We start from the raw sequence: 24,775 nt of genomic DNA on the forward strand, positions 1-24,775 counted from the left end.
ACGAGTCCTGGGGCGACTCGGCGAGTTGATTCATGTTATGGGAGTTTTCTGAGTATAAGAACTCGACGAGTCAACGGGTTGACTCGGCGAGTAGAGTCAATCAAGAAGGTTGACTTTGACTAGGACTTTGACCAAAGTTGACTTAGTTGACCTTGGGAGGACAATTTATTCTAAGTGTTGTTATTGGTACTGGTTGCTCAGGGAGCTAGAGGAGCAGTATTTCGGAAAGTTGTCGGTTAGCAGCCGGAGGTTTATCGGCCGAGTTCAGCAGTTCAGGTGATTTTTCCTTCCAGTAGGACGGGTCTATGACCACAATGCCGACCCGTCTAGTTAGCAGTAGTTTCCGGACATCAGTCTGATGCAGTAGTTCAGTGTGCTTGATGTCTTTCTGATTCAAGCATGTTTTTGTGTTATGTGTTCCGGACTTCGGTCCGATGCAGTATGCAGTATATGTGTTTGATGTTAGTAATCAAGGGTTAAGTTTAAATTTGCTTGAGGGCAAGCAAAGTCTAAGTGTGGGGTATTTTGATATTGCCATATTTATACTTAATTTTAGGCAATATTTAAGTACATTTTTATTAAAAATTTGGTAATTTGTTCAGAATAATGGTACTTATGAGCTTAAATGTTATTTACAGCAAAAAAGAAGACATTTTGAAGAAAAGGGACTAAAAGCGTTAAAGAAAGAAACTTTGGGAATTAAAAGAGTAAAGGTGAAGAAACTCTGGAAAAAGATTATTCACGACGTGAGATTTAAAGGATTCACGATGTGAATCGTTGGTTCTAGAAGATATGTACGCGGGTGAAGGAATCCTTGATGGGCACGGTTATCTATAACTCACGACGTGAATTTCTTATTATTCACGACGTGAATTTATGGATATCAGCAACTATATAAATCCTTGACCATTACGAATAGAAAAAACTTTTGGCTGGAGATAGGAGTTTCAGAAGACGATTTTAAGGAGAGGAAAATTCTGGGAAGAGGCTTTACACACTAAAAAGAGTAAAGGTCCATAATTTAGTTTAATTTAGTTTATTAAGAACATGTTTCCAATCAATTCAACTTGTGTTAGTTTGTTAGTTGCTATGATGAGAAGCTGAATCTAGCTACTCTTGTTTAGCTAGATGAAGCTTCCAACTTATGAATAGCTCAATTTTTATGGATTAATTTTAGTTGGTAAAAATTGCTTGTGTTTGATTGGTACTACCTAGCATGCTTATGTTTGTTTTTCTAATTGCTTGATTGCATGTTTTGTGTAGCTTAGTGACCATTAACTGCATGAACTTGTTTACCTAATGATTTAGTGAACATTGAATTGTTAGAGCTAGGATTGACCAATCTTAGTTAGTAATTAGAGTAAATAAGCTTAGCTGTGCTAGAGAACGTGTATTGTGACCATAATTGCGTTTATATAACAAATCTTACATAGCATATTTACATTCATAATTAGTTCTGTGTTTAATTATGTGTGAACATACATGGTTTGACATGAATTAGTTAATTATTGGTAAAGTTAGAACTAAATTACTAAAACAAATAAAAACCAACTTAATAATCCGTAATCATTAGCTAGCCATAAGGAAGAAGTGGATTCAAACTAAACAAGAGTGTGTTTTTACTTATTGAATTTGATTTAAGTTCATCTGATCTTGTAAAATCAGATAAAACCCCTTTTAAACTTGTTAATAATTAGGTTAATTTAATAGTAAATAGATTAATTAGTAACACCGTTCCCTATGATCGACACCTGACTTACCCAAGCTATATTGTAATCTGACTAGGTACACTGCCTATAAGTGCATAGTTAGTTTAAGTTTGTTAGGTTATAAATATTAAAATTAGTGGGTACTTTTGTGCACATTAAGTTTTTGACATAGAACAATCTGACTCCAGCTCAGCCATTATGCTAAAACCTCAACGCATGCATTTGTGTCTAAAATTTTCCTAAAGTACCCCCCCATACTTTAAATACTCACAATCTTCATAAACACTCGCCCACTTTTTCCGAACAATGCTCATTTTATGCAACCCTCCGAATCCATCCACATAAAACCTCCTTATCCTCAAGGTATTTTTAGTTGAGCAACCTAAGCATACATAATCTAGAATTACAATCTACGATACCACTATGGAGCTCTTTTGGAATTCTTCACTTCTTTGACATTTGATCTTTGATATCTTTGAATTCACCACCTTTCTTGTTTGACTTCTGGTATCTTCAACTTTTTGAATTTCTTGGAATTTTGATATTTTGATCTTCACTTTATTTGCTCCAAAATTCTTCAACTTTTCTTGCAATTCTCTCTTTTTTTTTTTACATGTACCTCTCTTTTTTCACTCAAAACCTACATGCTTAAGCAGAGGCGCTCAACCTCAACCTTTATCGGTTAATGATAATAATTTTCCTGGATACATTTCAGGTTTAGGCTGCTAAACATATTGCATCCCTCAAACCAAGTGGGGTTATGTTTTTGTTCCATGATTTCACTAAAATAAGGGAGGCCACAAATGCACTATAACGTATATTGGCTCAACTAAACATTTGAACTTTTATCGGATCATCCCACATAACACTAGCAATTACAGTTCAAATTATTATTACTAGATTCAATTATTAAAAATTTCAATTTTCAAATTTTCAATTTTACTATCAAATTCTATCATTATCTAGCAATTTACTTTTTCTACCCCTACCCCACACTTATTTCATACAATGCCCTCATTGTATGCATCAAAATTAAAGAGAAAAATGAACAGACTCCCCTGGGATAGTGGCGTGAACATCTCCAAAAGTGTGGAAAAATGTGCATCTTGAATATGAACTCTAAAAATAGAAACTTGGATCTTGAACTCGCGAAATAAGGAGTATACCGGCAAAACAGGAAATCGATCGAGCCTTCAATCGTCTTCAAATGTGGTGTAAATCTCCAAAAGTAGTATGACCAATGTGGGAAAGCATACGCCACATTGTATGGTGGTAAAAATTAGCCAAAATAATCTTGAATATCTTGATAAGAAGAATATCATCAACCCATAGAAGACTAAAATGTCAAGGGCCTTGAAATTGTAAAAATCTCATTTTCACGACGTGAATTTGAGACAATTCACGACGTGAAATCGAAACTAAGCATATTCTGAGAACCTCCTGATAACTGACTCACGGCGTGAATAATAAAAGTTCACGTTGTGAAAACCGGGCAATCAGAAAAACATTGCCAATTCTTCTTCTAATGTCTTAATGTATTAAGACTCTTCTAAAGTCATCAGTTTATGACTCTTTCGCTGACTCTCCACTCTCTTGACTCACCCCACACTTATTATAAAAATATGGGTCTCGACTCTCGGCGTTAAACACTCCCAGCTAAAAACGTACGCATTCATAACTCGCTATCCTCTCAAGGCGCTCCTAGCAATTTCTGAGAAACAACCAACAACGGAGAATAAAAGTAACATAATATTCAAAGTAGTTCTTACAATCCCATAAAAACAAACTAAAATAAAAATAAATAACGATCAATCATCCTCCTCTTCCTCATGTGCTCCACTGGGTCCAGCTCCATCACCTCCGCGTCCACCATCACTACTAGAAAAAATAGCCTTTTATGACGCTCATTGCGCGTCGTAAGAGGCTCAGACGACGCGCAAATGCGCGTCAAGGAAGGCCCTGTCATAAAAGAGACGACGCGCAAAAGCGCATCGTCTATAAACGACGCGCATTTACGACGCTCATTTACGACGCACGTTTACGATACGCAATGCGTATCAAGAAAGGCCCTGTCATAAAGGAAGACGATACGCATTCGCGTGTCGTAACCTTACGACGCGTGTGTTAATGACACGCATTGCGTATCAAGAAAGCCCCTGTCAAGAAAGGCCATGTCATAAATGAAGATGACACACATTTTTGCGTATCATAATTTTAAATGTTTAAAAAAAATATTATTTATAGATTTACTTATTTTCAAATTAAATTTGTATTTGATGTTTCATAATAGAAAATAAAATATCATATACAAAAAATAGAATCCATTGCATAAATTTAATGTCATACAAATAATCGTTCGAATGACTAAGGGGATGCGATTGTACATTGTTGTTAAGAAAATGGAAGTATATTGTTATAGTTAGAAAATAAATGAGAGTACAATGCGCTACGTTTGGTTCCTCTCATATAGTTTCCATCTTCAAGATTGCTATCAAATAAGCTTTTAGTATTCTCATGTAGAAATTCCATTGCAAAATGCACACTTTAGAGCTCACGTCCAGGAACAGGGAGGTCTCGTGGCTTTGTTGCCCCCACTGCTAAAATAATTGCATCATTCTCTTTGCGAAGGAGTTTAATTGAGTACACCGGATCGCTTCCTATTTCCAGGACAGAGGAACTGCAAAATAGACAAGAGGGTATTTATGTCTTTTTGCAAGTTTCTTCATATAATGAAGAAACAATCTAATATTTTTATAAACTAAGGAAATGCTCAAAATAGACAAGACTGAATAAGCCTTTTAAGGCAATTTTCAACGATGAAAGTGAAGAGGGTATTTTCGTGTTTTTGGGTGGAACAAAATATTACAACTAGATATTTGAAACTTGCCTTACACAAATCATTCAAAGATGGTCACCTGAAATTGGAGCCACTCCAATATTTGAATACAAGAGAGGTGTCAATTACTCTTGTGTGAACTGTCTTCAATGTTGCATACAAAAGTTACACAAGGGCAAATTCGTAAAAAGTCCAACTTCCTCAATTAAGTCAAAAAGAAACACTCATATTATGGAATCATACTATGCCCAATCAAAATTGTTCCTCTTGATAGCAACTTCTTGATGGAATCCTAACGAAAACACATCACGTTTAGGGACAAAATTGTAAACTACCAAATAGTTTCCAATTTTAATACAAGTGACTCTGGCTCATCAATGGTGAAAGATTCTGTCATAAAAAAAAAAATGAAAAAATGAAAAAAAAAAAAAAAAAACTTGTTTTCTACATTTTTTTTGATAACAGTCAGGGACAAAATCGTAAACTACTAAAACAATCAATCCGATTCATTTCAGAACTTTGTTGGCTTATCTGTTCTTGATGGATATATAGCATGTGGATCTGAATCCAATGAGGTATTATTATTCTTTATCCTTAAGGTCATGTCTTGGATGCAAATACTAAATACTTATTTTATCATGCTGTATTAAAAAAATAAAAAGACACAGGTAACTTTGTACAAAAGAGAAAAAATCCTTTGAGCCATTACAATCACTATGTTCCAGTTCGTATAAGTTGCGATTTGATGACATTGGTAGTTGCTTCAATGTGAGTGCATTATAACAGATACTTGGAAGATCGAGTGAACCATCATATTCTGAAACTGCCCCTGTTTGCCCAGGTCTTATTTATTTTCCATTCTGTCATTTCTGTTACTTTGTAATTTCTATCAATATATATAAAAATGTTTCTTTGGTTGCCATTTATACCCCTATAAGAGAAGATGGAACTAAAGGATGTCCAGTTTCTGCTTCAACTAAACCAATAACTATTGGTAAGCCAAATTAATTTTATGAATTTTTAGTGGTGATCTTTTCCTAAATTTATTTTACACCATATCTACGTGCAGAACCTGATGTTCTTAAATAAGGTATCTGGTAGGGAATTTCAATATGTAAAAAAAACGTGAAGTCGCTAGTATATTTGTATCCTTTCACATGATGTTATTCTCTGCTATCAAAATGATTTAGGAAGTTACCTTTACAGCTGAGAGAACAAGTTTATCATGTATTTCTGGCCACTTTGTAAGATCCCGCCGAACATTTGAGATCGTGGGAATATCAGATATTTGTGAGTCATCTGCACATCATATACATAAACTACTCCAATTATAACCATCAAACAAATTAGAACTTTGAACAGGTTTTGAAATATACATAAGCATGAAAAATATCATAAATCCGTAACATGTCTATATAAGCACACTTTTGTCAATTTGTATAATTTAGTTCCAAATTTCTAGAACATTTCCTACCTACCATTTGACAAGATCACATATTCCACGTACTACACCAGGATGCCTTGCCAAGAATAAAAAGAGATATAGAATATTCAGAGTTAAATTAAACAACAACAACAACAACAACAACAACAACAACAATAATAATAATAATAATAATAATAATAAAATAGTGGACTTACTGCTCTCTCTCTGTTGCTGATTTTGAGCATTTAAACTAGTTAAACATGACTAGTTCCATGTGCATATCGCTTACGAACCACAAAATATATTTTCACATGAAAAAATAAAAACAGCAGCCTTAGTAGGAGAAAAGATATTGAAATACAATTAGATGTATGTTAGAAGACCATAATAAACTAGCCCAACACAAAAGAAGTTAATGTACATGCATTAAGTAGAGTAAAGATTAAATCAGATATAGTGACACAAAGCAAAAGATGAATCACCTTTTCGAACTTGATTGTAACATCCCTCAAACATTTCCATCCACTAACTTTAAATGCCACTGATGCTTTCATAACCCGACTCAAAGTCCAATCCACAAACTTGGAAGCAGATTTGTAATAAGAGGTTTAGTTAAGTTCTTTGGAACTTGTAGTTACATTGATGCATTATAATGAATGCCTTTCTAAACAAAGCATAATTGAACATAAGACTATGAGATCCAGTTACAGTGCATTCCACCATTAAATAGGTCTGGTTTTGCAAGCTAACCAGTTTACCGAACACTCAAACTTGATTATTGCGACTTCCTATCGCACTAATCAGTTTATATGCACCTCCACATACTAATAACATGAGAAAAAAATCTAAGGAGAGAACGGGTTACATGAGATGTGGTTATATTTGTAAGAGTAATCTCCCAATATATCCAAAATATCAAAAAAAAAAAAAAAAGTACCCGCGCCCCCACTTAAAAAGTTAGAGACTAAAACTGCAGTGATCTGAATTTTACCATTCGTAAACCACCAATTGATAAATATAGTATTTTTTGGAATGTAAGGGTAAATTGGTCATTTAGACTCATTCAGACGGTTTATTCAGTCTAGAAAAAAGAAACACACCTTGTGTATACATTAGTTTATCAATATAAGCATCATTACAGATTCATCTAGTTTACCCATACAGGACTTGTTGAAAAATAAAACAAGAAACAGCCCCTATGATGACAGTGGTAAAATACATAGAAAATACCTTAAATTGAGGGGCGCGTTCCTCTTTGTTTGGTCCAATGTCCACATCTGTTGAAGTTGAAGTACTTGGTTTCTTTAATCAGATGGTAGCTTATTAACTTGATCTGGTGTCAGACTCATTACTTGCTGAAGTAATGCCTTCTCCATATCTAGACTTAACTGCACACATGCAAAAGGTAAAGGTGTTTGATGGTAAAAAAAAAAGTCAAACACGTTATCATCTTTAAACAGGGTTAAATGCTTGCATTCATTTCTCATATTCTTCTTTTTATTAACAAATGTTTCAGGTTACATATTTTTTTTATTATCAGTAAAGAAAGAAAAACATGTTATTATAAAATAAAAAATAAAGCACATTGTGTATATACTAGTAGCCAGAGTAAGGCATGTTGCTATTTTTGGCAAACTTGTAATTAAATATATGACTTATGAGACCACATCAAACAAAATTAAACATACCTGAATCGCAAAACAGATAATGGGGGCATGAGACCTTGTTGTAAATCTGGAATACACATAAATATTGATCTGAAATAAAAGTCCATTAACAAAATTCAGAACCAAACTAGGTTCTAGCTAGATGCAGTTGCCAAGGATAATTTTAGCCAGACTTCTGAAACATCTATTAGACTGTAAAAAAAGAAAAAGATGGTGTTACCGTTTTGTTTACACAGCCACAACTAACCTAATATTACATGTATTGTTAACAATAAGTCATTATAGATGATTTATTACTTGACACAGATCTCTGGATCAACAAAATTTTGTCAGTTACCTACAATAATATTAACAGCAAAACTTTATTATGTATCAGAACTACCTTCCATATATATAGGGAAGTTTAAAGACAACAAGGGACTCGCTGATTACCCGTATGTAGACGTATGGGTAGACCTGGATACCATCAGGGGTCTCATTACATGTTGTAATTATCATTTTGAAAACATGGTGATTCATATCAGAGGCTTCTTCAGGTGCCAAAAGCACATGCATATATGTCAAAGGAAGTTGGTTGTCAAGCTTCAGATGGTCGAGTATCAGCTTGAACCTGCTTGTGGTCCCATTATCATAACCAGTTGAATAAGATACAAAAACCCTCTCCAGGTAAAAGTACACAAGCTCTTTTGGTCTATGGTCCACAAGAGAAACCCCAACGACTCCCAGTTGAACGATGATATACAAAGGAGCTACTGTTTTACAAATAAGGCAGAAGAAATGTGGAATAAAATACAAGTAGGCTTCTTGAATTATTCTTCATGTTCATAAATATACAAAGTTTTGTGATGTGTGTACCTAATAGGGAAATCCCAGTCTCATAACTCCCATTGAGTTTGATTCTTGAAAGAAACCCCCAAATATATTGCCTTAGTTGTTGTACATTCGGAGATGGGATACAGTCAGGAACAAGATCTCATTATTAAAGTAGCCTGGAACAGAAACACCACAAAAGCATTTCGTCGAACACTTTAGAGGCAGCAAAAAAAATTAAGTTAGGAGCGAAGCATACCTTTAACTTTCCTCTTCCCCAGCTCCATTCCAACCTTTTCCAAACCACCCTCATATTGCTCCTCGTTCATCTTATTCATCGCCTCCTCCAACCACCATCCTTCACCGCCTCCTCCGATTTTCATGGACCTGATCCGCTAGCCCAGCCTCCGAGCGGAGTCCTCAAGTTGATCAAACCACTCGGTGGTCTCGAATCTCACATGATGCACGTCAGCAAGGACTTGAGCCTGAAGAGGTCTCTGTAAGAACCTCGATATCTTCTTCTCGACCTTCTCCATCTTCCGCAACAACTATACGTGTTGGGGTTAACTCCATGTCGGAGTAGTTGATCTGAGATACCAGATTGGTTGTGTTACTCCTTAAGGATAAAGTAGTGGTGGAGGCGGATTAGGGTTTACAGAGAAAAGGAGAAGGAGAGAGTGAGAAGCGGGGTTTTAATTTTATTGGGTTTTAATTTTTTTGGGGATTTCATGCCTAAGTAGTTGATCTGAGATACCAGCTTGGTTGTGTTATTCCTTAAGGATAAAGTAGTGGTGGAGGCGGATTAGGGTTTGTAGAGAAAAGGAGAAGGATAGAGTGAGAAGCGGGATTTTTTAGGGTTTTAATCCCCCCTACTAAACGCGCGTTCATTAAAATTATAAAGCGACACGCATAGAGGTCGCGCATTTAAGATGCAGCGCCCTCCGTGTTTTTAATTTTTTTCTTATGACAATAATTTAAGGGCACTCAATAATGCGCGCCCTAAATCCTTAAATTTTTTGAAGAGATGACACTTTTTTAATGTCACTCTCATTTTCGTAACATAAATCAATGAGTGTCGTGGTTTGCGCGTCATAAAAGGGTCTTTTTCTTGTAGTGCATACTCCGACCATCGTGGGCAAATCGGGTAATGATACCCTAAATGAGGCGGCTGCTCCACCCCAAGATGCCAAACAACATTCTCCATAGTGTCGCCTATCCAATTCACACTCGACGATAACTGGTCAAAGTAACCAGCCATATCACTCCCAAAAGGCGCACCAACCATGGAAGCAGGTGGGTGTATCGGCTACCCGCGGTCTCCCCTTCCTCTCACGTTCCTGCGCCTTGGTCTCGGCTCTGGCGCAGGTTGGTCGGCTGACTGATCATCCTCATCATCACCCTCAACATCTGATGGAACTATGCCCCAATGCGATCCAAAATTTCTGACCACCCGCATAGTTTCCAAATATCCCATACCAAAGTCATGCTCGTCCACACACGTCATGGATCTAGTAATATCGGGAACAACCAAATGATAAGAACGGGCCAAACGAGTAACAAAATGCCCCCCACAAATGGGGCTCCCAGGGCGCGAACTCGCTGCAGACCCAGCCAGAAAACGGGCTAGAAAATACGGGCTGTTGCAACAGACACCAGGCTGTAAGATGCACCATAAGAAAAATAAGTTCTGCTTAGTCACTTTGTCGCCATGCCTCTTATGGTTGATGGAAAATGTGATGAACCGGTGGAGTAAACGATGGATTGGGGACCGAATACTGCTCTCGGGAGATACGCCAGAATTAAACATCCCGGAGGCAATGTTATGCCAAAAAGAATACCCCGTGACACCCTCCGCATATCCTCTAGCAGCCCCCCAATCTAAATACCAACGCCTGTGGCCAATGTGGATCTTGAACCGTTTCCTGAAATGTCACCATTGCGAAAAACTCGACACAAAACTCCTTGTAGACCCGCTCTTGCACCCGGAACAAATTATGCCAACCAGAACAGGTAAACGAATACCCATTTCCAATGAATATCTTTGTCAAAAACGGGCCCACCCGGTCTACGAGCCCTACTTCCCTCAATCTTGTCCAATTGACTGTTGGAGCAACTGCAATTTCCCTGTTATAAAGCCATCCCAATCTGTTGTTCCAACGGGTCAAAACATCACGGGGCGTTGTTACGGGAAAAATTCTAAAACGGGTGCAAACCCGCAACCCCAGCTGGAACCTCTCTTCTTGGAGCCATTCCTGCAAAAACAAGGAAAAAAACAGCCAAAACAAATATCCACAAATTAAACATAGAGGAAAATGAATTCTGTTCAGCCCCAGAATTCACGTCGTGAATCCTGTTAGATTCACGTCGTGATTTTGCAATCCCAGAAGGCAGAATCGTAACAATCGGGGAAAAATCCAGTCAAAATATACATGGGTTTTAATCCTATACTACTTCCAAACACTTAGCATGAACATTCAAAGGTTATTACGAACTTTAACAAATTAATTTCGTCATTTCACTCAATTAACAAACCATAACCCTAAGTTTATCTACTAGGGCAAAAATTAAACTTAATAATCAATAATTATTACCTTTGTTGGAAGTATTACGTAAGCACAAGGGTGATTAGTAGAATTGTCGGCTAAAATCGCAGCAATGGGGACCAAGGGGGGACCAATTTCTGCTTCCACTTCGTGAACAATAAACAATTGAAGGGTTTACTGGTTTCTAGGGATATATTCTGTGGTCCCGTATTTTTGAAAATTCACGTCGTGAATTCTGTAAGATTCACGTCGTGAATAGTGTCTGCGCTTAAGTTTGGGCCATGTACTCACGGACTGATCTTGGGCTTGTTAGTCTAATGGGCTAAGCCATATCATAGATTATGTGTCCGGTTCATTCACAATTCACGTCGTGAATTAAGTCTAAAAGAGAAAAATCAATTTTGAGTTTAAACTAAGTTCTCAATTATCACTACTTCCATTTTAAGGTCCCTACATTATGTTCTAATAGAGTTGGATGACTTGATCTAAGTTTTTAAAACTAAAATGCAAAAAGAAAAAGAAAAAAATTTGCAAACCAAACTCGGGTTGCCTCCCGAGAAGCGCTTCTTTTTCTTGGAGTCTTGAGCTGGACTCCGTGCCTCCTACGTTGAGTCCTCGGAAGAATCCACCACTAGGATCTTTTGTTCCTTGAATCGCCTCTTGTAAGCTTGAACTCGCCTTTTGTATGCCTTCTTTGAATTTTCTTTTTTAACTTTCACCTCTTCTTCAAGCTTGCGTTTTGTGCCCTTAGTTTCTTCCTTGCACTTCATCGCATCCTCCTCCTCTTTCACCACCGGCTTTGTCACTCTTGAAGTGACCTCCTCTTCATCACTTGTCATCTCCTCATCCTCTTTGCTCACCCAAGAAGGTGGACTTTTGTAAGCTATGACTTCAACCAAAAATGGAACAGATGCTCTAGGTTTTGTTCTTTTGACTTGATGAACTACCTTGATCTCTTCTTCCATAAGCTTCTCCAGTTCTTCTAGTTCATTTTATTTGTTAATTGTGAACACCTCTTCTTGAACATGTTCATTTGGGAAGCCATCTTCTATCCCAAAAACTTCTTTTTCATCTCCAACTCTCAAGGTGAGCTTAGACTAGCGGATATCAACAAGAGCTCCAGCAGTGTTAAGCAATGGACGACCAAGGATAATTGGAACATTGGGATCTTCCTTCATATCCATTACTACAAAATCTATTGGAAAAACAAATTTTCCAATTTTTACCAAAATATTCTCCACTATGCCCCGGAGTTGTGTCACTGAACGGTTCACCATGTGAATCATCATTTTTGTAGCCTTCATCTTCTGAATTTCCAATTTTTTATAAAATGAAAAAGGCATCAAATTAATGCTAGCCCCAGAATCGGCTAAAGCATTAACCTTCAATTTATTACCAAACTCACACGGAAGAGTGAGGCGTCCAGGATCCCCCATCTTCTCTGGTGTCTCTCCCAACACAATTTTTGAGCTTTGTTCACTTAGAACCACCTTAGACTGCTTCTTTAATTGCTTGTGAGTGTCTATCAAATCTTTCAGTAATTTTTGATGCTTAGGAGTTTTGGATAAGGATTCGACAAAGGGATTATTAATCGGGATCCCCTTCACATGCTTGACAAACTCTCTATGCTCTCTCTCCAGTGGACTAAGGGTAGCTTGGGAAGGAAAAGGCAAAGGCGGCTGATAAACCAAACCAACTACAGAATTTTTATGTTCATGACGGGCCCACGTCGTGAACATACAAGGTTCACGTCGTGAATTCTGGAACTCAGCAGCTTCATGATTTCCGAGCTTGGTCTTCTTCATCTTTGGATCGGGCTGCTGTGGTTCTTCTTCCAATGCCTCCAGGAACTCAGAGATGGCTTCTCCTTCGGTGTCTATGGCCATTACATGAGATTGGGTCTTTATTTCGGTATTTTTTGGGGATAACTTCTCATGAACTAGAGTGGCTAGTTGACCAACTTGAACTTCAAGGTTATGGATGGAGGCTTGCTGATTCTTAATTAAATTTTGCTGTTCATTAATAGCAGAATCAGTCGCATCGTGTCTTTTTTCCGAAGCTTCCATAAACTTCATCAACATAGTCTCTAGATCGGGTTTCTTCTCGGCTAGTGGCTGCTCCTTTTGATAAAAGCCTCGACCTGTCTGCCTATACTTCTCTTCTTTTTGCTTCTTATACTCTTCATATGGCAGCCACTCCTTCTTCGGTTTCCTCCAGTCCTCATCCAACTTATCCCCGCTTGAGTAGCACACTAGAGCTTTTCTGTTCCCAAACTCATCTAAATTTCAATCTTTGGTCAAGTGTGGACCACTACATCTCTCGCAACCTACTCTTATGGCATGTATTGACTGGTCCATTTGTGTTATCCTTCGATCCAAATTATTCAGCATAGCCATCACAGCTGCTATTTCTTCAGTTTGGGACCCTCCACTGCTTTTGATTCCATTTTGCCTAGGGTTGTGGTATTCGCGAGAGTGCTTCGCAAATTCTTCAATCAGCTCCTTAACCTCCCTTGGATTTTTCTTTGTCAAAGGTCCTTGATAATCAAGGAGTTGTCTTGTCATAACGTTGACCCCATCATAGAAAATTGACATCTCTTGTTGCACATTTAGATCATGCTGAGGGCAATTTCTGAGCAAGCCCTTGTACCGCTCCCATGCTTCATATAATGACTCCCCCGTCTGTTGCTCAAAGTTGGCTATCGCCTTCTTGAGTTTGGCTATCTTGGATGGCGGGCAAAATTGGTCCAGGAATTGCTCACGCATTTGAGCCCAAGTTGTAATTGTACCCGGTGGAAGTGACTTTAACCACTCCTTAGCAGCTCCTTTGAAAGTGATGGGAAGCATCCTAAGCAAGACTGTGTTTCTGTTGACATTTGGGACATTGAAGTAATCTGCAATGTCATTGACTTCATCTAGATGCTTAAAAGCATCCTCATGATCTTTCCCAAAAAATGGGATATCCTTCAGTGCAGTCAAGATGTGCCCCTTCAACTCGAATGTGGCAGTGGCAAGTATTGCGGGTTGGACTAAGCAGGGACCCATATCGTCTCGGATCCGCTTCTTGTAAGCTCCCATGGACATCTCTTCAATTGCTGCCATCTCGTTCCTTGACTCGTTCTTGGGTTCGCTCGTGTGTTCTTCAAATTCCGGCTCGGTATCGTATTCGGACTCGGTTTGGACGGGTGTTTGGTCCAAGTGCTCAAATTTGCTCTTGTGCCTCGCGGATGAACTTAACTGTCCTGTCTTCTTTCCTGACTTCCTTGAAAAAGCTGACTTCAATTCTTGTAAGGGCGTCTTTTTCTTGTGAATTGTAGACTCGGGATCTTCAAGTGGTGGCACCAAGGGTGTGTTTGAGCCTCTGGTCATGAACTCCTGCAACTTGTTAAACTAAAAACGTAAAACTGAACTAAAATAAGAAAATACTAAAAAACTGAAATCACAGCTTTCACGTCGTGAATTTTGTGACAGAAACAGAAAACAATTTTTTTTTGTTATATGCTAATTAACTATGCTAAGATAATAAACAAAAATAAATAACCAATTAACCTTTTTTATTGCAGATTTTATTCCACAAAAAGGGGTCGATTAATTTAATGCAACTAAATAAACTAATAAACGTGTCGTTCCCCGGCAACGGCGCCAAAAACTTAATGTGCACAAAAGTACCCACTAATTTTAATATTTATAACCTAACAAACTTAAACTAACTATGCACTTATAGGCAGTGTACCTAGTCAGATTACAATATAGCTTGGGTAAGTCGGGTGTCGATCACAGGGAACGGTGTTACTAATTAATCTATTTACTATTAAATTAACCTAATTATTAACAAGTTTAAAAGGGGTTTTATCTGATTTTACAAGATCAGATGAACTTAAATCAAATTCAATAAGTAAAAACACACTCTTGTTTAGTTTGAATCCACTTCTTCCTTATGGCTAGCTAATGATTACGGATTATTAAGTTGGTTTTTATTTGTTTTAGTAATTTAGTTCTAACTTTACCAATAATTAACTAATTCATGTCAAACCATGTATGTTCACACATAATTAAACACAGAACTAATTATGAATGTAAATATGCTATGTAAGATTTGTTATATAAACGCAATTATGGTCACAATACACGTTCTCTAGCACAACTAAGCTTATTTACTCTAATTACTAACTAAGATTGGTCAATCCTAGCTCTAACAATTCAATGTTCACTAAATCATTAGGTAAACAAGTTCATGCAGTTAATGGTCACTAAGCTACACAAAACATGCAATCAAACAATTAGAAAAACAAACATAAGCATGCTAGGTAGTACCAATCAAACACAAGCAATTTTTACCAACTAAAATTAATCCATAAAAATTGAGCTATTCATAAGTTGGAAGCTTCATCTAGCTAAACAAGAGTAGCTAGATTCAGCTTCTCATCATAGCAACTAACAAACTAACACAAGTTGAATTGATTGGAAACATGTTCTTAATAAACTAAATTAAACTAAATTATGGACCTTTACTCTTTTTGGTGTTGAAAGCCTCTTCCCAGAATTTTCCTCTCCTTAAAATCGTCTTCTGAAACTCCTCTCTCCAGCCAAAAAAAATTTCTATTCGTAATGGTCAAGGATTTATATAGTTGCTGATATCCATAAATTCACGTCGTGAATAATAAGAAATTCACGTCGTGAGTTATAGATAACCGTGCCCATCAAGGATTCCTTCACCCGTGTACATATCTTCTAGAACCAACGATTCACGTCGTGAATCCTTTAAATCTCACGTCGTGAATAATCTTTTTCCAGAGTTTCTTCACTTTTACTCTTTTAATTCCCAAAGTTTCTTTCTATAACGCTTTTAGTCCCTTTTCTTCAAAATGTCTTCTTTTTTGCTGTAAATAACATTTAAGCTTATAAGTACCATTATTCTGAACAAATTACCAAATTTTTAATAAAAATGTACTTAAATATTGCCTAAAATTAAGTATAAATATGGCAATATCAGTTTTTATGTTAGTAGTTATGATTATGCTATGCCATGTTCAGCCAGTTAGTCCGAACTTTGGTCCGATGCAGTTAGCCGGACTTTGGTCCGATGCATGGGGCAAGGCCCCAGTTAGTCCGGACTTCGGTCCGATGTAGTTAGTCGGACTCGGTCCGATGCAGGGGGCAAGGCCCCAGTTAGTCTGGACTTCGGTCCGATGCAGTTTCCGGACTTCGGTCCGATGCAGGGGGCAAGGCCCCAGTTAGTCTGGATTTTGGTCCGATGCAATGGGCAAGGTCCAATATGTGCTTTATATGTTATTGTATGGTATGTGGTAGTTTGGGGGAGCTCACTAAGCTTTGTGCTTACAGCTTCAGTTTTGGTTTCAGATACTTCCGCAAGCAAGGGGAAGAGCTCGGATTGATGGCATGGCACACACCACAGTTGCAGTTTATTCCTGGGAGTTTTATTTCGATATGATATTTACTTCAGTTTTGAATTGATACATTTACTATGGCATTTTGAGACATAAGATTCATGGTTTTATTATCTAATGGTTGATGTTGCGATTTTAGTAATATTAAAACAAAAATTTTTGGGTCGTACTTTGGGGTCGTTACAATTCTGTACTGACAAAACCCTCTGGTGACACATGTAAACATCATCAGCCAAACTTCCATTAAGGAAGGTGGTTTTGACATCCATTTGCCATATTTCACAATCATGAAATGCATCAATGGCTAACAGGACCCTAATGGACTTAATCTTTGCTACTTGTGAAAAGACTCATCATAATCAACTCCCGGAGTTTGAGAAAAGCCCTTTGCAACCAGTCGTGCCTTATACGTGTGTACATTACCATCCATGTCGGTCTTCTTCTTGAAGATTCATCTGCACCCAACTGTCTTATGACCTGGTACATTTTCAACCAAGTTCCAAACTTGATTGTCATACATGGACTGTATCTCGTTGTCCATTGCCTCTTTCCATTTAGCAAACTCGGGGACTGCCATGGCTTCTGCATAGTTGTTAGGTTCATCTAAACTTACCAGTGTCTCATCACTGATAAGTGTCTCACTTTCCGCAGTAATATGGAAACCATAGTAGTGCTCAGGTGCATTCTTAACCCTTGTGGAACGCCTCAGAGGTACAGACTCGTCAATTGGATCACATGAGTTTCCTCCTCAGGTTGACTGCTAGGGTTTGAAGTTCCTTCACCACTTGACTCTATAATTTCTTCGAGGTCAATTTTCCTCCCACTGTTTCCTTGGCTTATGAACTCTCTTTTTCTCTCTCTCTCTCTCTCTCTCTCTCTCTCTCGAAAGACACCCCTCCTTGCTACAAATACCACATTCTCATTGGGTTTGTAGAAGAGGTAACCAAAGGATTTATGTGGGTAGCCGATGAAAATAGACCTCTCACTTCGAGGTTTGAGCTTATCGTGAGTCTCATGCCTCACGAAAGCCTCGCAACCCCAAATCTTGATGTGGTCTAGATTAGGAACTTTTTCAGTCCATATCTCATGAGGAGTTTGGGCAACTTTCTTTGTAGGGACTAGATTAAGGATATGGGCGGCAGTCTTTAAGGCATACACCCATAATGAGATTGATAGCAAAGCTCGACTCATCATGGAACAAACCATATCTAACAAGGTTCGATTACGCCTCTCACCCACACCATTCAACTGTGGTGTCCTGGGAGGTGACTGTGAGACAATCCCACATTACTTAAGATAGTCGAGGAACTCTGTACTAAGATACTCACCACCACGATCATATCGAAGCATCTTAATGTTCCTGCTCAATTGATTCTTGACTTCTTGTTTAAACTCTTTTAATCTTTCAAAGGTCTCTGAGTTATGCTTGATTAAGTAGACATATCCATATCTACTATAATCATCTGTAAAAGTCACATAATAGCGATTAGCATCCCCTGTGGCAGTTTTGAAGGGTCTACACACATTTGTGTGCACTAGATCCAACAAACCTTCACCCCTTACACAAGAACTAGTAAAGGGTAACTTTTTTATTTTTCCAAGTAAGCATGATTCACAACTATCATCTGACTTTAGGTCAAATGACTTCAAGACTCCATCCTTTTGTAGTTGGCCTATGCGTTTTGTTGCTTACATGTCCAAGACGACAATGCCATAATGATGCTTTATCCAAGTTATTATTAGAAGAAGAACCAATACACAACACATTATTTCCTAGGTTATCTACAACATACATAGCTTCATACACACCATCATAAGGTAATGCTTTAAAATAAAGAACATTATTAATGAAAGCATTTATTCCACCAACTACATTATCAAAAGAAAAGGTAAACCCTTGCTTATACAAAGCATGAAAGGAAACAATATTTCTTGCCATTTCAGGCGAGTAACGACATTTATTCAAATCTAATGTAAACCCACCACTTAGCAAAAAATAATAAACTCCAATCTTGTTAACAGGTGAAGCTTTCCTATTCCCTATGATCAAGTTTATATTTCCATGCTCCACATTCTCATTTTTTCTTAGTCCCTGCAAATTAGAACATATGTGAATTCCACATCTTGTATCAAGGACCCAAGAGTTAGAATATGGTGAGTTATTAGACAATATTGTGTAAATACCTGGATGGTTGGGTTTCACTTTCCCATCCTTAATATCTTGTTGGTACTTTGGGCAATTCCGCTTCCAATGCGACTTTTCATGGCAATAGAAGCATTCCGCCTCTTTTGGGTCAGAAGAAGGAGTGACAAAACCTTTATTGGTTCCACTTGAAGAAGAGCCATCAAGGGTCTTACCCTTCATACCATTCGAAGGGTTCTTCCTCTTTTTCCCTCTACTTTCCCCGATTGCTAGGACAGGGGCGGAGCTTGGAGTAGGACTAGGAGTGGTAACAACCGACTTACCTTTAAGACCAGTTTCAACGGTCTTTAGGAGTCCTTGAAGCTTGCTGAGAGTAAATTCCTCCGTGTTCATGTGGTATGTCATGCATAATTGATCATAACACGATGGTAAGGAGTGCAAAATGATATCTATTGCTAACTCCTCAGGGAAGTTCACATTTAGCTTCATCATAAGGTCCACATACCTTTGCATTTTCTGCATGTGGCCCGTGATGGGTTCACAATCCTTCATCCGGGTTGTTATCATGGAAGAGATGATTTCATATCGCTCTTGACGAGCACTCTGATGATAGCGCTCCATCAAATCTTGGTGCATCTCAAAAGGATAGTAGTACTGATAGGACTTTTGGAGCTCGGCTGTCATAGTGGCCAACATGATGCATGCCACTTTGGTAGCATCTATTTTATGTGCCTCCTATTCAATGAACTCCTCAAGAGAAGCAGACGGCTCGGGTACCTTCAGCTCCTTGTCGATGACATATTCCTTGTCCTTATACCGAATGACCATCCTGATGTTTCTGATCCAATCCATAAAGTTGGATCCATCAAAGATGACTCTCCCACAAAGGTTGATGAAAAAGAAGGAGCCAGTAGGGTTTGAGCCAGAAGCAGCATTGTTGGAAGACATCTGAAAAAAGAAGAAAACAAGTTTAGATTAGATATAAAGATAGTCCTTAATAAAACATCCAAATGTAATATTAAGGCTAGGATCCAATCACAATATATTATAACTTAGAAGAGGGATGTCGTAATCTAAGCTATAACATATTTGAAAGCTAGGTGAATGACAATTCACCAATTTCCACCATGAAAAACGAAATATAAATTATTAGGTTTTAATTGGTTTTTAGAAACTCCTTGATTCTTTTGAGATTCATTGAACTTTTCAATGGTATGTTTCAATCTCGAGTGTGCCCTTCATGTTTTGTGACTGGGATGTCGAGGATCACAAAACAAGGTGTGAAGTAACCATGCAAATTACTTGGTACCCTTAATGTTTTTCACTCAATTGATGTGCCGGTTAGCCACACGCGCTCCATCGACCTATGAAAAACCTTAAGTCACCCTTTTCCTACCTTGTTAAGTCCAAGTTAGTGTGCCGGTTAACCACACACGCTCCAATAACGACTTAATCAAAGTGCAAAGTGTAATTTCATGTGTTAGCATCTTATTCACATTTTCCTAAAGTAACTAAGATTGGGAATTTATAAAAACATTTAGTTACTTTATACTAATCATTATACTTTTATTGACAATTTTTAAGTCATTGTCCTACCCGTTCGGCTAACGACCCTCCACCGATCAAGGAAGCGGTGGGTGAGAGTGGACACCCATTAAGCTGCCATTTTATAGGCAACAACCTTATACCCCCACCCCTTTATAGACCGGTTTCGTGAATGAGGCCTACTAACAGTAAAACGACTTGACCTTATATATATATATATATATATATATATATATATATATATATATATATTAACTTATAGTATTATAAAGTATAAGGGTTGAATTTTAACTTTTAAAATCTAGGGGTTGGAACTAAAGTTTACTGGATGACTTTACATGTTCCAAAACGTGAGGGCGAGTTTTGTAACTTTACAAAACTTCTCAATTCATAACTTATGAGTTATTGTTTATTAAAAATGAAGACTCTTCATTTTTTGTAACTTATGTGTTCTTTTAATGGATTTATTACAAAGTGACTTTTGGTTATCCATAACTTGAGGACAAGTTATAGACTCCATTAAAACACATCATGATCATGAATTAACTACCAATCAATAGCACATAATTCCTATGATCTTGCAAGAACTCATAAGAACATGAATATTAATATCAAAATTTCAAGAACATATGAACACATATAAACATGGAATTTTGATATTAACCATTGTAAATGGATTAGAACAACCATTACACCACCTAAAACAAGTTTTATAACACCAAAATAGTTTAGGGTAATGTTTCTAGTCCATTTCCATCAGCAAAAATCGAAAATTTGCACTCTGTCTGGCCAACTCGTCGAGTGCAAGAACTGACTTGCCGAGTTGGGTGAAGATACGCTTGGAATCGTCGAGTCCCCTGTGCAGACATCAAGAATTTCGACTTTTCAGCTATTTTGCATCAAGTATCAAACAAACAAGCCTAGTCTCTGATACCACTGAAGGGTTTTGAGCATTCTAACACTTATAAGATGTTCATGCAACCCTAGAAACCTTGGATTAATTTTTGACTAAGATACATGCAAAATTGATTTTCCAAGGTTTATAATCATATCTAGCATACAAGGGGAACTTTTAAACATAAAAGTAAGCTAGACAACATACCTTGTAGTAGTTTGGATTCCTTGAAAACCTTGTGAGCCTAGCACCCCAAGTGTGATGCCTCAAATGTCTCACACAACACCAAATGCTATTGGAATGACTTGAGAGAAATGTAGAACACTTCTAAAATTGGATCGCCCTCTCTTTTCTTTCTAGTGGCCGATTTTGGTGAGCTTTATGTTCCTTATATAATGTGTTACAATTAGGGTTGCACCATGTAAACCCTAATGTAACATGACTCTTCATTTCCATGATCCATGGGTTTACACCTCCATGGAGCATCCTATGGGCCTTAGCCCAACTTGATAATCCATGGAGCATTTAGCCCACTATACAAGTATGGATGATTTACACAATCAACCCATATATTTGTTGGAATAGTGTCTAAGGCTGTAACTATATTTGGCAAGTATTTGACCCGGTTGAGCATGTTCCTTTTGGATTGCCTTCACCATAGCAACTTGACAGGATGATTTATAATGAGAGAAGAAATATTATTAATATATTATGAGAATAATATAAGGAATAATAATATTGTTATTTGATTAATATAAGTCATAAATTAATTAGGAATTAATTTGGTGACTTAAAGAGATTAATTAAATAAAGGGGCATAAACTGTCAAATGTGTGATAGTTGGATTTTGGGCTATAGATCCTTATGGATGAGAGGGTGGACGATTTTGGGGTTTGGAAGAGCCTAGAAATCGTCCAAGGCCTAGTCTATAGGGATTATTGGATTGCTTAGGGCCTAATTAATTCAATTAGGGTTTAAGGTGTAACCCTAGTAGCCAATAGTATATATAGACCCTTTGGGTGGAGGAAATCGACACTCTTGCATCTCAAGAAACCCTAGAGCCGATTTTCTCATCCTCCTCTCTCTCTATTATCATCCTCTTGCTAGTTGGTGTTTGTAAGCCATTAGAGGAGTGACAATTGTGACTCTAAGCTCCAAAGACAAAAAGATTCAAGCAAGCAACTCAAGGTATTCCTTTAGATTTGATTTCATATGTTATGATTTGAATGTTTACACTAGATATATCAATATAATTCTTGGATACATTGCATGTTCAATTAGAGAAACCTAGATCCAAGCATTAGGGTTTGCATGTGCACATAGGAAAGTTCTTATGGCTTAAACCCATCAGTGGTATCAGAGACTTGATTGGTTTCTATTGAATTGATGTATTGGTTGATTGCTTGTTGATTGAAAAATTCGATTTTGTCCATCTGCCTAATGAACTCGGCGAGTTCCATAGTGAACTCGGCGAGTCCATTGTGGTACTCGGCGAGTTCGAGCGTCAGATGGAGCTAGTTTCGGGATTTCTTGCTGTTTTTCTTATGGAAACTTGCCTTAATCTTTATGGGTCAATAAAATTCGAATTTTAACATATATGTGAGTATATTCTTGACCTAACAAAAGATATTTACCAATTAGTTGAATAATAATTTCCTTATATGATATTAATTGATTATTTTAATTAAATTGGTGAATTGCTTTGCAAGAAAGATTTAAATAAATCAAATATGGATAATTATGAGATTAAATAGTTAATTTAAATTATTTTTTATTTGATCCCTTATGTTTGAAAAGTTTACAACTTGTCCTCAAGTTTTGAAATTTAAGTTTTGTGATTAAAAGTTTAATTTGGACAATTTAAATTTCAAACCCTAGAATTTTACAAGTTTAAAATTCAACCCTATACTACTATATGATTACAAGCTTTATATATATATATATATATATATATATATATATATATATATATATATATGTATATGTATGTATAATTAAAATGCTAGTCTTACCGTTAGTAGGCCTCATTCACGAAGCCGGTCTATAAGGTGGGACATATCGAGATTTAACAATGAAGGCACCGTGTAGATTTGCATGGTTATTCACACCCACTTTGTGATCCTCGGCATCCCAGTCACAAACGAGAGGGACATATCGAGATTTAAACATGCCATTAAAGAGTTCAATGAATCTCATCGAAATCTAGGAATTCTCAATATATTTAGAACTTTAGGTTATGTTTTCATGGTGGAGAATTAGTGAATCGTCATTCACTTACCTTCAAATTGTTTGCATGTTGGATTACGGCATCCCTTTTCTAATGTGTAAATAATGTTGTTGGATCCTAGCCCTAATTTTTCATATTGGGTGATAATTAGGGATTCAATTCTAATCAAACTTTGTCCTTTCTAGTTGTAGATGTCAAACGCGAACAACGCTGCTGCTAGCTCATTCACGCTAATGAGCCTTTGCCAAAAAGTGACTTTCGATGGAACGAACTTTAGCGAATGGATAAGATACATCCGCACGATTGCTCGCTACGAGGACAAGGAGTATTTCCTTGACGAGAAGCTCGAGAAGATCAATCCAGAAATCGCTACTCCAGCTGAAATGATTGCTTTTGAGACTCATGAACGTGATGCAACGAAGGTTCATTGCATAATGATAGCCACAATGAACGCCGAATTCCAAAAGTCCTATGAGGACATGTATCCGTACGAGATGCATCGAGACTTATTGGAGAGATACCATCAAAACGCGAGGCAGGAACGTTACGAGATCTTCACTAACATGATCACTACTAAAATGGGACATGGAGATTCTCTAACCGTACACTTGCAAAAGATGCAAAGGTATGTCGATCGTCTTCACAAGTTGAATGTCGACTTTGGGAAGATTTGGCTATCGACATGGTACTTCATTCCTTACCTCCGTGTTTTAACCAATTTAGGATGACCTACCACATGAACAAGGAAGAGGTCACCCTAAGCAAACTACAAGGTCTCCTAAGGGTTGCTGAGAGCAACCTCAAGGACAAGTCTGTTGCACCAACTCCCAATCCACCCGCTGCTCCTGTTTTGGCTATTGGGCAGGGAAGGGGCAAGAAGAGGAAGGCTCCGTCAAAGAGCCACCGCAAGGGAAAGTCCCGAGATGGTTCCTCTTCTAGTGGGACCAAGGTTGATCCTGCTAAACCCAACCCTAACCCGAAGGAGGCAGAATGCCACCATTGCCACAAAATAGGGCATTGGAAGAGAAGCTGCCCGGAATATCTGCAAGCCATCAAGGATTGAAAGATCAAGCCATCTTTCGTAGGTATTTACACAATTAAATCTAATGATTCATCTCATGCTATTTCTTGGGTTCTTGATACCGGGTGTGGTTACCACATTTGTTCTGAATTGCAGGGACTAAGAAGAAATAGGGATGTGGAGCATGGAAGAATAAATCTAATCATGGGAAACAGAAGATCGTCGCCTGTCACCAAGATTGGAGTGTATTCTTTAGTGCTTAGTAATGGATTAAGTTTAGATTTGAATAATTGTTGCTACTCGCCAGATATGGCAAGAAACATCATTTCATTTCATGGTTTGTTTAGACAAGGATTTAGATATTCATTTAATAATGAGAATGGTTCGATTTATGCTTATCTAAATGATGTTTTATATTTTGAAGCAATGCCTTGTAATGGAATTTATGAGACTGTTATGATTGTAGATAACTTAGGAAATGATGTTTTATGCATGGATTCTTCCAATGGTTTGGATAAAGCATGTTTGTGGCATTGTCATCTTGGA

At 37.5% G+C, this 24,775-nt stretch overlaps 1 non-coding gene across 1 annotated transcript; it reads left to right on the forward strand.

Moving 5' to 3' along the window:
* Window positions 1-13,601: 13,601 nt before the first annotated feature.
* On the forward strand, window positions 13,602-13,708 carry LOC145080632 (small nucleolar RNA R71). The gene has a single exon (XR_013695227.1). It is a non-coding gene; the product is annotated as a small nucleolar RNA R71 (small nucleolar RNA).
* Window positions 13,709-24,775: the final 11,067 nt, after the last annotated feature.

Source organism: Lactuca serriola, chromosome 1 (genome assembly GCF_051521515.1).
Source record: "Lactuca serriola cultivar US96UC23 chromosome 1, Lser_US96UC23_V15, whole genome shotgun sequence".
In the NCBI taxonomy this organism is placed as follows: Eukaryota; Viridiplantae; Streptophyta; class Magnoliopsida; order Asterales; family Asteraceae; genus Lactuca; species Lactuca serriola.